Source organism: Pongo pygmaeus, chromosome 8 (assembly GCF_028885625.2).
Source record: "Pongo pygmaeus isolate AG05252 chromosome 8, NHGRI_mPonPyg2-v2.0_pri, whole genome shotgun sequence".
Classification (NCBI taxonomy): Eukaryota; Metazoa; Chordata; class Mammalia; order Primates; family Hominidae; genus Pongo; species Pongo pygmaeus.
Genome location: NC_072381.2, coordinates 67,695,469 through 67,709,329, shown reverse-complemented (window position 1 = coordinate 67,709,329; position 13,861 = coordinate 67,695,469). Strand labels below are relative to the sequence as shown.

The following is a 13,861-nucleotide window of genomic DNA, read 5'->3' as shown; positions in this document are numbered from 1 at the left end:
ACTGAAAGATTGAGGCTGCAGTGAGTCTTGATTGCACCACTGTACTCCAACCTGGGCGACAGAGTGAGACTCTATATCAAAAAAAAAAAAAAAACAAATTCTGTCAGTCAATCGACTAATATTTAAGTATTTAATATGGTAGGCTTCCTGCTAAGTTTCAACAATTGTCTCCATTTCTTCCCACTAAATTTTTTAATGTATAGTCAAGAAGGAAGAGCTATCTGATGTCTAGAGTGACATTCTAGTGTTGGGAAATGCTAGATAAGATGTTCACATTTTCAGATTTCCCAGCCACATTTAAGCTCAAAAAATATGAATGCTTGTCCCCATGACTTTCCTGAAGGTCTAAAAGATATTTCTGTCTCCATCCCTTCAAAACCAAGATACCTGATTGTGAGGAGTAGAAGACTCCTATATGGTCCAGTGTATGTTCTCTTCAATCTCAAAGCGTGTTTAGAGTATTGCCATTGCTATCAGAAATGTGAACTTTCCCCTCAGATCCTAGATTTTCAGATTAAGCTAATCAGAACATGGGCTTTCCCCCTTATCAGAGGGCACTGTGGTGAAATATTATAGAAAGTAATTGTTGGCCAGGTGCAGTGGCTTATGCCTGTAGTCCCAACACTCTGGGAGGCTGAGGCAGGCAGATCATTTGAGGTCAGGAGTTCAAGACCACCCTGGCCAACATGGTGAAACCCTGTCTCTACTAAAAATACAAAAATTAGCTGGGTGTCATGGCCGGCGTTTGTGGTCCCAGCTACTCGGGAAGCTGAGGCAGGAGAATCACTTGAACCCGGGAGGTGGAGGCTGCCAAGATCTCGCCACTGCACTCCAGCCTGGGCAACAGAGTGAGACTCTGTCTCAAAAAAAGTAATAATAATAATTGCTAATACCTAATGTTGTGCTTTACAGCTCACATAGAACATTTACTTATATTATCTAAAATGAGGTATTAAAATAGATGAACAAACTGATATCTGGGCTGGGAGGGAGTTGTTGCTTCTTTTATTTCTTTGGGGTACTACTAGCACAGCTTGTCAGTACATTAAAAATAGAGACTTTTTGGCATTACTTTGTTTTTTCCAAGATTAACTAGCACAACACATATTTCTTGTGCCTAGGTGTAACCAGTGTTGAGACTTCATATACCACACACAATTAATGACACCAACCTTGCAGTACTGACAGCGATATCATGCCCAGTTTGTATATGGTGTCTGGGTCATCTGAGGAAGTTAAAATAGTATTGTGATCTGTGAACAGGCCAAGTCTAGCAGGTGCCATTTGCATAGACTAGAATATAAATAGTATCCTCTAAAGCTGTATGATGTAATGTCCCTAAAATGAATTATCTCCCATCTTCTTTCATTCTCAGAAACAAAAATACTGATTCTTGTATTGTTTGATATTGTTTGATGGAAAACTATTAGTTGTTCAACATAACTAGCAAAGTATAAAGACTTGACACCTAATGGCTTCTGTTTTCTCTGAGAGTTAGAATTAGTATGTAGCTTAAGAAGAGCTGTAGGCATTTAGAATGATATTTGGGGTGGGGGGGGGGATATGGAGGCATCAGCTAGGGATAGTTTAGAACCAGTTCTGAGTGGAATTGCCAAAATTCCGTATAGTATTGGATAACAAATATGGCCTATTTTGACACAGGGTCTTAATTTTTTTTTTAATAGGTTTGTGCCATTCTTCTTAATCTAATAGGCATTGGCAATCCCGAATTACGGAGAACTGGTTTGTCTAGTGACATCCCAAACATAGGAAGAATGTTTCCTTCTTTAAAATTTTTTGATAGACACTTGAGTCAAATGAAGAAATCCCAGATGAAAAATTTCAGAAAGGACATTCTACTCTCTTGTTTGGAAAATTGTCCCATTCAGCTAGTTGTAAGCCAAAGGAGAAAACTTAAGGGGTTGTATTATGCAGCTACATTTTTGAACTGATAACAGTTACCCTTCCCTGTCCTTTCCTGCCTAAACAGATCCTGATGCTGCAAACCAACATTTCTTTCTTTTTTTAATCACTGTTGACGAAAGTTATTTAAAACAGAATCAGTGATATGTTAGCAAATGTTTTATGACTGGCTTTCAGGAAAAAAGAACATAGATTCATAGCAATTGTTTCATGGTTTAAATACTCCCACCATCAATGTGAGGTCACTGAATGTAGATTTGAGAAGAGCTTTGTATATGCAGAATTAATTCTCATTAGCCAATCTGAGCAGGCTCCAGCACACCACTGACAGTTAAAAGAGATGGATGACTGATGTGAGTAACCACATGAATGACTGTCAAAAACATTATTCTAAAAAAATGTGCTGAGGTAAGAAGCCGGATATAAAAGAACATATACTGTATGATTACTTTTATTTGAATTTAGAACAGGCAATATTAATTTACAGTGATAGAAATCAGATCAGTAGCTTTTTGGTTTTTGTTTTATTGAGAAGGAATTTGGCTATGGAGGGATATGAAGGAACTTTCTTTTTTTTTTTTTTTTTTTTTTTGAGACAGAGTCTAGATCTTGTCACTATGCTAGTAGCGCCATCTTGGCTCAACTGCAACCTCTGCCTCCTCAGTTCAAGCAATTCTCCTGCCTCAGCCTCTCGAGTACCTGGGATTACAGGTGCCCACCACCACGCCCAACTAATATTTTTGTATTTTTAGTGGAGACAGGGTTTCACCATGTTGGCCAGGCTGCTCTTGAACTCCTGACCTCAGGTGATCCACCCACCTTGGCCTCCCAAAGTGCTGAGATAACAGGTATGAGCCAGCACACCTGGCCAGGAACTTTCTTAGATGAAAATATTCATAGCAGCATTACCCAATAGAACTTTCTACAGAACTATCAACATAACAATTGTATTTTCAATCTCTGCTTAGCAAAAATAAAAAACCAAACAGCAATTTAAAGATAGCCTAGTAGGCCAGGTGTGGTGGCTCATACCTGTAATCCCAGCATTTTGGGAGGCCGAGGTGGGCAGATCACTTGAGGTCAGGAGTTTGAGACCAGCCTGGCCAACACGGTGAAACTCCGTCTCTACTCAAAATACAAAAATTAGCCGGCTGTAGTGGTGGGCGCCTATAATCCAAGCTACTTGGGAGGCTGAGGCAGGAGAATCACTTGAGCCTGGGAGGCAGAGGTTGCAGTGAACTGAGATCGCGCCACTGCACTCCAGCCTGGGCGATACAGCGAAACTTAGTCTCAAAAAGAAAAAAAAAGCCTAATAGTAAGATGGAACCCAGTATGCTAATATGTATTTAACAGTCAGCTCATAGCAAACCAAGCCTTAGTTTGTTGTGTTTTCTAATTTCCATGGTGTAAATACTCTCACCATGACTCACCATTCAAACTACCAAGATGAAGGCATTGAATGGTGAGTTGGGAAGAGAAATGTACAATCAATTCATAAGCTGGTGTGAACTCAGTTTCTGAACTGCTTCTACCCATCACTATTATTGAGGGACTGAATTTTCTTGGTTTTGGTTTAGTTCTTTAGATTATTCAATCTTTCCCAGAGCTGTATCTTTGCCCAGAGACTTTATTGAACCTCAGATATGTCTGGCTAGACTGTAGCTCAACTTTAGATCCTTTAACAGAAGGAAGAACACGAGGACTGAGTGCAGTGGCTCACGCCTGTAATCCTAGCACTTTGGGAGGCTGAGATGGGCAGATCACTTGAGATCAGGAGTTCAAGACCAGCCTGGCCAACATGATGAAACCCCATCTCTACTAAAAATACAAAAACTAGTTGGGCATGGTGGTGGGCACTTTTAATCCCAGCTACATAGGAGGGTAAGGCAGGAGAATGGCTTGAACCGAGGAGGCAGAGGTTGTAGTGAGCTGAGATCATGCCACTGCTATCCAGCCTGGGTGACAGAGCAAGACTCCATCTCAAAAATAATAATAATAATAATAATAATAATAAGGAATAACATGCATATGATCCTTAAAGTATTTCTGCAACTTTTTTTTCCCCTGGTGCTGCAGCTTCTATTCATAAACAATGGTGAGGAATACAACCAAGCTTTAAAATCAGTGTACTTGAGAGGTTTTGTTGTTGTTGTTTTTACAGGTAATTAACCATATGTTACACATTTTAATCTGCTTTTAAGTGCAAGAGAGATTGGCAAATGACTCAATAAAGAAAAGACTTCTGCTTAAATTGGATAAAATGGTTGTTTACTGGTGTTTATTGCTGTATTCCAAGTAGACAAGTAATCTGTGAATCCAGTTTAGTTTATTGGACAATAAATAGTACTCAGAACTTTTATCAGTGTTTGATTGTCAGGATGCCCATTGAAATTGACTTCATACTTTAGGGAACTTTAATTTTATTGTACAGTATACACCGTTAAAAAAAAAATCCTTGTCTTTCAGTATAAACCTATGACATTGCCTTGTGGCATTATCATCCCTGAAATGCTTTCTTGCTCTAAGATTTCTTCTATGCCATAAAGAAAAAAGGAACTTTTGGTTCCTTCATATCTAATGCAGGTTTTTTTTTTTGTAAACTCTAAATATTTTCCATTGCCACCATCAACAATTCAAATAACAATCTTACTGATGGAAAGTCCATGATTAGAAATAGCTGCTTCTTCAAAAATAAAGAACTTTGTATGTACATATCCATTTTGAAAATCTTGACCATTGTGCTCAGAAGGAGAGAGATGATTTTAAGAAGGGTCACATTTAGAATACCAATAATGTCCTACTCCTGCAATAATTGGGACCAGGCCACTAAAAAGAAAGCACCTGATGTTTGGCCTTTCAGTATTTTCTATAACTATGATGCCTTGGTCCAAATTATCTAATAAATGCTTCTTCCTATTCTCCCAGCCCTAAGAGTCCATGGTCTCTTTATAAAGAAGAATCATATACATACAGATATTACTTGAATTTATATGCCATCCTCATGAGGTGAATCCCACCTATGTCACTAGGATACATTTGATTGCCCTGGTTTGATCCAATTCAAGTATTAATTCAGGCCAGGTGCAATGGCACATGCCTATAATCCCAGCACTTTGGGAGGCCAAGGTGGGTGGATCACTTGAGTTCAGGAGTTCGAGGCCAGCCTGGCCAACATGGGGAAACCCCCGTCTCTACTAAAAATACAAAAATTAGCCGGGTGTGGTGGCAGGTGCCTGTAGTTCCAGCAACTTGGGAGGCTGAGGCAAGAGGATTGCTTGAACCCGGGAGGCAGAGGTTGCAGTGAGTAAGCCAAGATTGCACCACTGCACTCCAGCCTGGGTGACAAGAGTGAGACCCTGTCTCAATAGAAAAAAAGAAAAAAAAGGCCAATATGGGCCCAGGGCCTGCCATTCAGACTTCCGCTTGTTGCAGAGACCAAGGGCTGGCAGCAGGTTACTCGCAGGTGAAGTCATGACAAGTGGTGTGGAGCTGCACCTGGGCAACATGTTGGAAGGAAATGCAGTGAGCAAACCCAACACTCTGCAAGGGCCCCGACCTCTCCTGACTGGAGCCCAGGAGCTCAACAGGCATCAACTGGCACCCCTTCATCCCAGGCCACCTTCCCTTCATCCGCTCTGGGAACCTTACCCTGGGGGTTGAGGTTGGGTGTCAAGAAGAAAACCATCACCCCAAATATCATCAGTCAGAAGAACCCAAGGAAGAAGTAACCGTCAAGAAGGAGAAACATGAAAGGGACAGAGATGGACACAGAGAGGTGCATAGACAGGGATGAGGCCACCCAGAAGTGATCCAGTCCCACTCCATCTTTGAGAAGGGCCCAGCTGAAATGATGAAGAAAAATGGAACTGGAATAAGAAAGTGAATGTGTCAGACATGGGACCTTCTCATATTGTCAACATCAAAAAAGAGAAGAAAGAGTTGGACGAAGACATGAAACATCTCACCATGCTGGAGAAGGACAATTTCATCGATGACCCTGGGCTGAGGAATGACACTCGAAACATGCCTGTGCAGCTGCCACTGGCTCACTCAGGGTGGCTTTTTAAGGAAGAAAATGATGAACCAGATGTTAAATCTTGGCTGGCTGGCCCCAAGGAAGAGGTGGGTGTACCTACTGTGAAACTGAAAGAGGAGCTACAAGATGAGGAGGAGGAGGCCAAGATGCAGGCTCCTTCCAGAGCAGCCAGGAAGACCCCTGGGCCTCCTGAAGGACATACCCGTGGCAGAGCTGCCCAGGGAGCTGAGCCTCACCAAGGAGGAGGAATTGCTGTTCCTCCAGTTGCCAGACAGCCTCACTGGCCACCCACCTATCCAGGACATCAAGCCTATCAAGGCAGAGGTACGGGGCAAGGACGGACAGGTGGTACTCATCAAGCAGGATAACGACCAGGAAGCCAGGCTGGCAGAGAATGCTTCTACCCTAGCTGACCTGACAGAGGGTCAGGTTGGCAAGCTGCCCATCTGCAAGTCCGAAAGGGTGCAACTCCTCCTGGGCAAGGTGACTCTGGACGTGACCATGGGAACGGCCTGCTCTTTCCTGAAGGAGCTGGTGTCTGTGGGCCTTGGAGAGAGTAGGACTGGGGAGATGATAGACCTGGGACATGTGAAGCACAAACTTCTGTGTTCTCCCGATTTTGAATCCCTCTTGGATCACAAACACTGGTAAAATGATCAGATGGAGGAGGATGGCGGCTGCTGTCTGCTCCAGACATTTTGTTCTCGAATCTCTGCAACCCAGGAGAGGCCAGTTGAGCCCACCCACTCCAGCCTTTGGCAGCCATTGTCCCAGTTTCCCCCAGGGCCCACAGAGCTTCCTCCCACAGCAGCTGTGAATGGCACAGTGACCTTCCCACAGTGTGAAGATGGTACATCCTTGCTGCTGGGGACTTGTCCATGCTATTTATTTTTGTATTTATGTCTTAATCTCTTCAATTGACTGCATCCTCCCAAGGGAGGAGGGAGGATCTGTGGGAAGGTGCAGGCTTTTGGGTGGCTGTTGGGCCGTCAGGCAGCAAGTGTGAGGACTGCAGCTTTTGCTGGTGCTCCCTTCTTCCTCCCAGAGGCAGCGTAGGAGAGAGAGCAAGGATTGAGTCTGAGACTTAAGCATGGGGTCCCAGCTCATCAGTTCCTGGTTCTGTATCCTTGGACAAACTATCTAACCTTTCTGAGCCTCCTGTTCCTCATCTGACAAAAATGGGGATGATACCTACTTCACAGGGTTGACGTGAGGATTACATGGGATATTATAGATGAAAACTCCTTGCACAAGGCCAGAACCAGTAGCCACTCAATGAATGTTAATTTCCTTTTAAGTAAATAAATAAATAATCAAATGTTAATTCAAAGTCCCACATGAGAGCGTTCTGTGTTTTGGGGTTTTTGTTTTGTTTTGTTTTGCTTTAGAGACAGAGTCTCATTCTTTCACCTAGGCTGGGGTGCGGTGGCACAATCACAGCTCACTGCATCCTCGAATTCCTGGACTCAAAGGATCCTCCTGCCTCAGCCTCCTGAGTAGCTGGAACTATAGACATGTGCTACCATACCTAGCTAATTTTTTTTTTTTTAATCTGTAGACTGCCTCTGTGGACAGGTTTTCAAATTTTTTGTAGAAACGGGGCCATGCTTTGTTGCCCAGGCTGGTCTTGAGCTCCCGGCCTCAAGTGTTCCTCCCACCTTGGCTGAGATGACAGGTGTGAGCCACTGCACCTGGTCAGCCTTCTATCTTTAAACAGGATCTGAATCTAGATTCATCAACTCATAAATATGTCCTCATTTTAAAATGATGGAATGATGGAAAGTGAAAGCACCAATCAAATCATATTTTCATTATTTCCAGAATGTGTTCAGCACAGTTAGGTCCGGAAAGGTTTTTGGGAAAGGTTGTGCAAGGTTGAATTTATTCACTATTGAAATAGCGCCTCTAAATTTCAAGCAATTGTATGATTTACTTTTATACAAGCGTCAGAAATGCTAAATTATTAAATCCTAATGGCAGGATCACTGACAACTAGAAACTTGAGTTTATTTGCTTCTGTGGTTTACTAAACTAAGTTAGAGAAATATAGTACAGTTATTTACTACTTAAGATCATCCAGAAAATGTATAGTGAGTTCATACCATACTAGATTCTGGGAGATAATCAAATGTAAAACATACACCAGTCTCAAGGAACTCAAAATCTAGTAGGAATAATCATTATATTCAGCAATAATTGTTAATTGAGCACCTACTCTGTACTAGATACAGTACTAAGAGCTGGGAATAAGATTAAGTCATAATTCCTACCTATAAGGAGCTCAAAGTTTAGTTGAGAAGACATTTGTAAAGAAGTAATTATAACTATGATAGATACCTTCCTGGAAGTATGTGAAGGTTATAAGTGATGGCATAAAAGAGAATAATCAGTTCTGCTTGGAGGCCAAGGACTATAGCCAAGAAGACATGCCTTATTTGGAACTAAGAGTGCAAGACAATTTGAAATGTAGACTTGATACATACACAAGAATAAAAGATCATGGCACATTTGGGACATCGTGAGTATGACCAAAGAGTAACTGACTAAAGTTACTCTTGGTCAGGGAAAGATAAAGTTTGAACAATAGGCTGGATTCATATCCTAGAGTTAAGAGTTCATTCAATAGAGAACCATTGAAGAGTTTTTAACAGGGGAATAACATCAGATCTGTATTCATGAAAAATTACTCCGTTTATTCATCATATATTTATTGAGCCCCTATAATATACCAGGCATAGTTCTGGATGCTAGCGATTATCAGAAAAAAATATTGCCTTTTCTATAGCTCCTCTTACCTAGGAAGCCAAGTTTTGTGCCCTGAGCCCTAGCTCCTTTCCTGTGCTCAGCTGAGTGAATCAGGGTTAGGAACCTAACCAAATGTAGACAGTCCATAGATGGTCAGTGAGCTATGAGCTAAAACAGCAGAGGTAACTAGTTTTTTGTTTGTCTGTCTGTTTTTGATGTAGGATCTCCCTCTGTCACCCAGGCTGGAGTGCAGTGGTGCTATCATGGCTCACTACAGCCCCAACCTCCTGGGCTCAAGCAATCCACCCACCTTAGTTAGCCTCCCAAGTAACTGGGACTGCAAGCACGCACTCCCATGCCCGGCTGACTTTTAATTTTTTTTATAGAGACAGCCTGTTGTGCAGGCTGGTCTCAAACTCCTTGGCTCAAGCGATTCTCCTGTCTCAGCCTCCCAAGGCTCTGGGATTACAGGCATGAACCACCATGCCTGGCTGGAAACCAGTTCTTCAGATAAGAGAGTGCAGCATGTAACATTTAAAGAAGTAGAGACCAGGTTGAAATGAACAGCTTTATAGTAAGATTAAAGTGATATGCTTCATTTAGTGAACCTATTAAAGTTAACAGAAACCTCGTTAATTCATTATATACACACACATACACACACACACATATATATAATATATATATACACACATGCATATATATATGTAGATATATATAGTCAGGTGCAGTGGCCCACACTTGTAATCCCAGTACTTCGGGAAGCCAAGGTGGGAGGATCACTTGAGCCTAGAAGTTTGAAACCAGCCTAGGCAACACAGGGAGGCCCATCTCTATAAAAAAAATAAAAATAAATTAGCTGGGCATGGTGGTGCATGCCTGTGGTCCCAGCTACTTGGGAGGCTGAGGCAGGAAGATCACTTCAGCCCAGAGCTCAAGGCTGCAGAGAGCTGTGATGGCACCACTGCACCCCAGCCTGGGTGACAGAGAGAGATCCTGTCTCTAAAAAATTTCTTAAATGCAGTCACACACACTAAACAAAGGGGAAATAAGGTTTTAGAGCAGTAATTCCATCTATCATTGTTTTCTTGGTCATTTTTCCATGGAAAGCTATTTTTGTATTCAAAGTCAACACTCATTCTCTTATATGTTTATATTCAGAACTGAAGACCTTGACTGGAATTAACTTGAAACATTTGTAGAAAATCAGATGCAAACATGAACAAAGAGATTTTACCACAAACAATGATGTAGAGGCAGGTAGTCTGCAAGAACAGAACCATGCCTTCAGAAGCAGCAATTTTAAGTGAGACCTGAATCTCCTATACTCAAAGGTCTTGCATTAGTCAGGATTCTCTAGAGGGATAGAACTAATAGGATAGATATATATCTATATAAATGGGAGTTTATTAAGTAGTATTAACTCACACAATCACAAGGTCCCACAATAGACCATCTACAAGCTAGGAGCAAGGAAGACAGTCCGAGTCTCAAAGCTGAAGAACTTGGAGTCCGACGTTCCAGGGCAGGAAGGATCCAGCACACGAGAAAGATGTAGGCTGGGAGGGTAAGCCAGTCTGGCCTTCTCATGTTTTTCTGCCTGCTTTATATTCTCTGGCAGCTGATTAGATGGTGCCCACCAAGATTAAGGGTGGGTCTGCCTTCCCCAGCCCACTGACTTTGGCAACACCCTCACAGACACACCCAGGATCAATACTTTGCATCCTTCAATCCAATCAAGTTGACACTCAGTATGAACCATCACAAGTTTCATTTCAAGATTAATAATATCCTTGTCCATTTAATCATAAAAAAGAATGCTTATTATGTGCCAACTTTTAGTCTAAGTGCTTTATATGTATTAACTAATTTACTCCTTACAAAAATCCTATAAGTACCTACAAATGCTATTATTGTTCCTTTTTTCTTTCTTTCTGAGACAACATCTGGCTCTATCACCCAGGCTGGAGTGCAGCAGCACGATCTCGGCTCACTGCAATTTCCGCCTCCTGGACCCAAACCGTCCTCCTACCTCAGCTTCCCGAGTAGCTGGGGCTACAGGAATGCACCACCACACCTGGCTAGTTTTTTTGTATTTTTTGTAGAGATGGGGTTTCGCCATGCTACCCAGGCTGGTCTTGAACTTATTAGCTGAAACAATCTGCCCATCTCAGCCTCCCAAAATGCTGGGATTACAGACATGAGCCACCGTGTCTAGCCTCCTATTTTAAATATGAGAAAATTGGCCTGGCACAGTGGCTCATGCCTGTAATCCCAACACTTTGGGAGGCCGAGTTGGGAGGATTACTTGAGCCTAGGAGTTTGAGACCAGCCTCGGCAACATGACGAAAACTCTTCTCTACAAAAAATCAGCTGGGCATGGTGGCATGCACCTGTAATCCCAGTTACCTGGGAGTCTGAGATAGGAGGATCACTTGAGCCAGGGAAGTTGAGGTTGCAGTGAGCCGAGATTGCACCACTGCACTCCAGCCAGGGTGACAAAGTGAGACCCTGTCTCAAAAAAAAAAAAAAAAAAGAGGCCGGGCGCAGTGGCTCATGCCTGTAATCCCAGCACTTTGGGAGGCCAAGGCGGGCGGATCATGAGGTCAGGGGTTCGAGACCAGCCTGGCCAATATGGTGAAACCCCATCCCTACTAAAAATACAAAAATTAGCTGGGCATGGTGGCACGCACCTGCAGTCCCAGCTACTCAGGAGGTTGAGGCAGAAGAATCACTTGAACTCGGGAGGCGGAGGTTGCAGTGAGCTGAGATTGTGCCACTGCACTCCAGCCTGGGTGACAGAGCAAGACTCCGTCTCAAAGAAAAAAAGGAAAAAAAAAAGGAGAATTTGATTACCAGATTGTAAATGGCAAATCTGGAATGTGAACCCAAGCAGTCTGACTTATACACTTAACCACAGTTATATTCCCTCTACTCTCTATGGAGAATTTATCAACTTAATTTAGTCAAATTTGGTTATCAGTACCAGGCTTAAGGGAATTTAAATGTCAGTTAATTGCTGTGTAACGATGAATCAAAATCTATTTATTCCATGATCACCTTTTTTCAGAAAAATCATAGCAACATTACTTGAGTGACAACTTTGGGATCATATTTTACTACTTCTCTTTCATTCATTTGTCTCAAATTCCTGCCTTTGCCATGGGACTCTAGGCAGTTGACAAACTCTGTGAGCCTGTGTCATCATTTATAAAATAAGGTTAGTGATACCTTACTCATGTGAGAATTAGATGAGATAAAGTATACAAAGCATTTGATGCAGTGCTTTTTCACTCAGATAACTACCATTGCATTCCATTGCCTGATGTATCAAATCCAAACTTTTGCGTGGCTTTCAAAGTCTCCCTAGAAATGGCTAGATCCCACCCATCTTGATTTATTTCTTGCCTTACTTGGTATATAAACTTTCTTCTGTCGCTGTTCCTCTTGGGACATACACAATTTTCTTTTCCTCTCTTCTTCATTATCCACATCTTTAAGACCTAGCTTAAGTTCAGTCTTCTCCGTGAAAGCATCTCCAGTTAAACTATATTGTTCTTTCCCTTTTTTGAACTCCTGTTGCAGTTATAATAGATATTACATTGTGTGATATTTCACAAATTCTTTGATATATGCTAGGTTTCTCTTTCCATCTAGATTCTAAGCTCCTTGAGAAGATAGATCATGTCTTAATATTTTTCCTGTATCTCCCCCAGAGGATCTAACAGAGTGTCATAACTATTGTTCTATGAGATCTAATGAGCTCATAGCTATTGTTCAACAAATACTTATTACCTGATTGAAGAAAATAAGCTCCTAAAAATACCTTATAATATTATATAGGTCTTTATATTGTCAGGGTGTTTTTATAACACTGTTAATACTTAATCCATATAATAGTCACAGAAAATAGGTAGAACAGATATTATCTTCATTTTTCAGGTAATAACACTGAGTTTAAATTACATTGTGGCTTGCCCAAGGATTCTTGGTAAGTAGCATTATTGACCCCACCCTCAACCCCTGCCATTCCAGTCCATTGTCCATTCTCTATCAGGCTGCCAAAATAATTTTCTTTTGAGACAGGGTGTTGCTCTGTCACGCAGGCTGGAGAGCAGTGGCACAATCATAGCTCACTGTGTCCTCAACCACCTGGGCTCAAGCGAGCCTCCCACCTCAGCCTACTGAGTAGCTGGGAATATAGATGAGCACCACCACATCCAGCTAATTTTTCCATTTTGGGTAGAGATGAAGTTTTGCCATGTCTCCCTGTCTGGTCTCAAACTCCTGGGCTCAACCAGTCCTCCCGCCTCAGCCTCCCAAAGTGCTGGGATTACAGACATGAGCCACTGTGCCCAGCAATATTTTCATATCAAAGATGAGATTGCATCACTCCCTTATTTAAAACCTTCCAACAGTTTCCCATTTTACATAGAATGAAATCCTGCAAAACCCCCACATTCAGTATACTCCAGGTACAGTGGCCTTCTTTAGCTTCAGCAGTCTTAGTTTGCCAAGCTTGTTGCTAGTCTGGGGCCTCTGTACTTGAATGTTCTACCACTGGAACTTCACATGTCTTGTTCCTTCTTACCCTTGAAATCTCAACTCAAATATCACCTCCTCAGTGAGGAAGTAATACCTGTGTAAATTAACTCCCCTCCCTTGTCACACTTCATCATATCATCCTGTTTTATTTTCTGTATGGCACCTATTAATATGTCAAATTAGGCTGGGCTTGGTAGCACATGCCTGTAATCCCAACACTTTGGGAGGCCAAGGCGGGTGGATTATGGATCACTTGAGCTCACAATTTCAAGGCAAGCCTGGCCAACATGATGAAACCCTATCTCTACTAAAAGTACAAAAAGTTAGCTGGGCATAGTGGTGCACGCCTGTAATCCCAGCTAAGAGTAGCTGAGGCACAAGAATAGCTTGAACCCAGGAGGTGAGGTTGAAGTGAGCCAAGACCGCACCACTGTACCCCAGCCTGTGCAACAGAGTAAGATGCTATCTCAAAATATATATATATATATATATATATCTCAAATTAGCTTGTTTATATATTTGTTACTTGTGTATTGTCTATCCCCACTAGAATGTTGGCCTCATAAAAGCAGAGTTTTTATCCTATTCACATCTGTATTCCCAGTCCCTAAT

At 42.1% G+C, this 13,861-nt stretch overlaps 1 protein-coding gene and 1 pseudogene across 4 annotated transcripts in view; both read left to right on the top strand.

Annotated features, from left to right (window-relative positions):
* Positions 1 to 13,861, top strand: part of ADK (adenosine kinase) — a 570,201-nt gene that overhangs the window by 510,575 nt on the left and 45,765 nt on the right. The window lies entirely within an intron of this gene.
* On the top strand, positions 5,314 to 6,737 carry LOC129045227 (DNA-directed RNA polymerase III subunit RPC4-like; annotated as a pseudogene).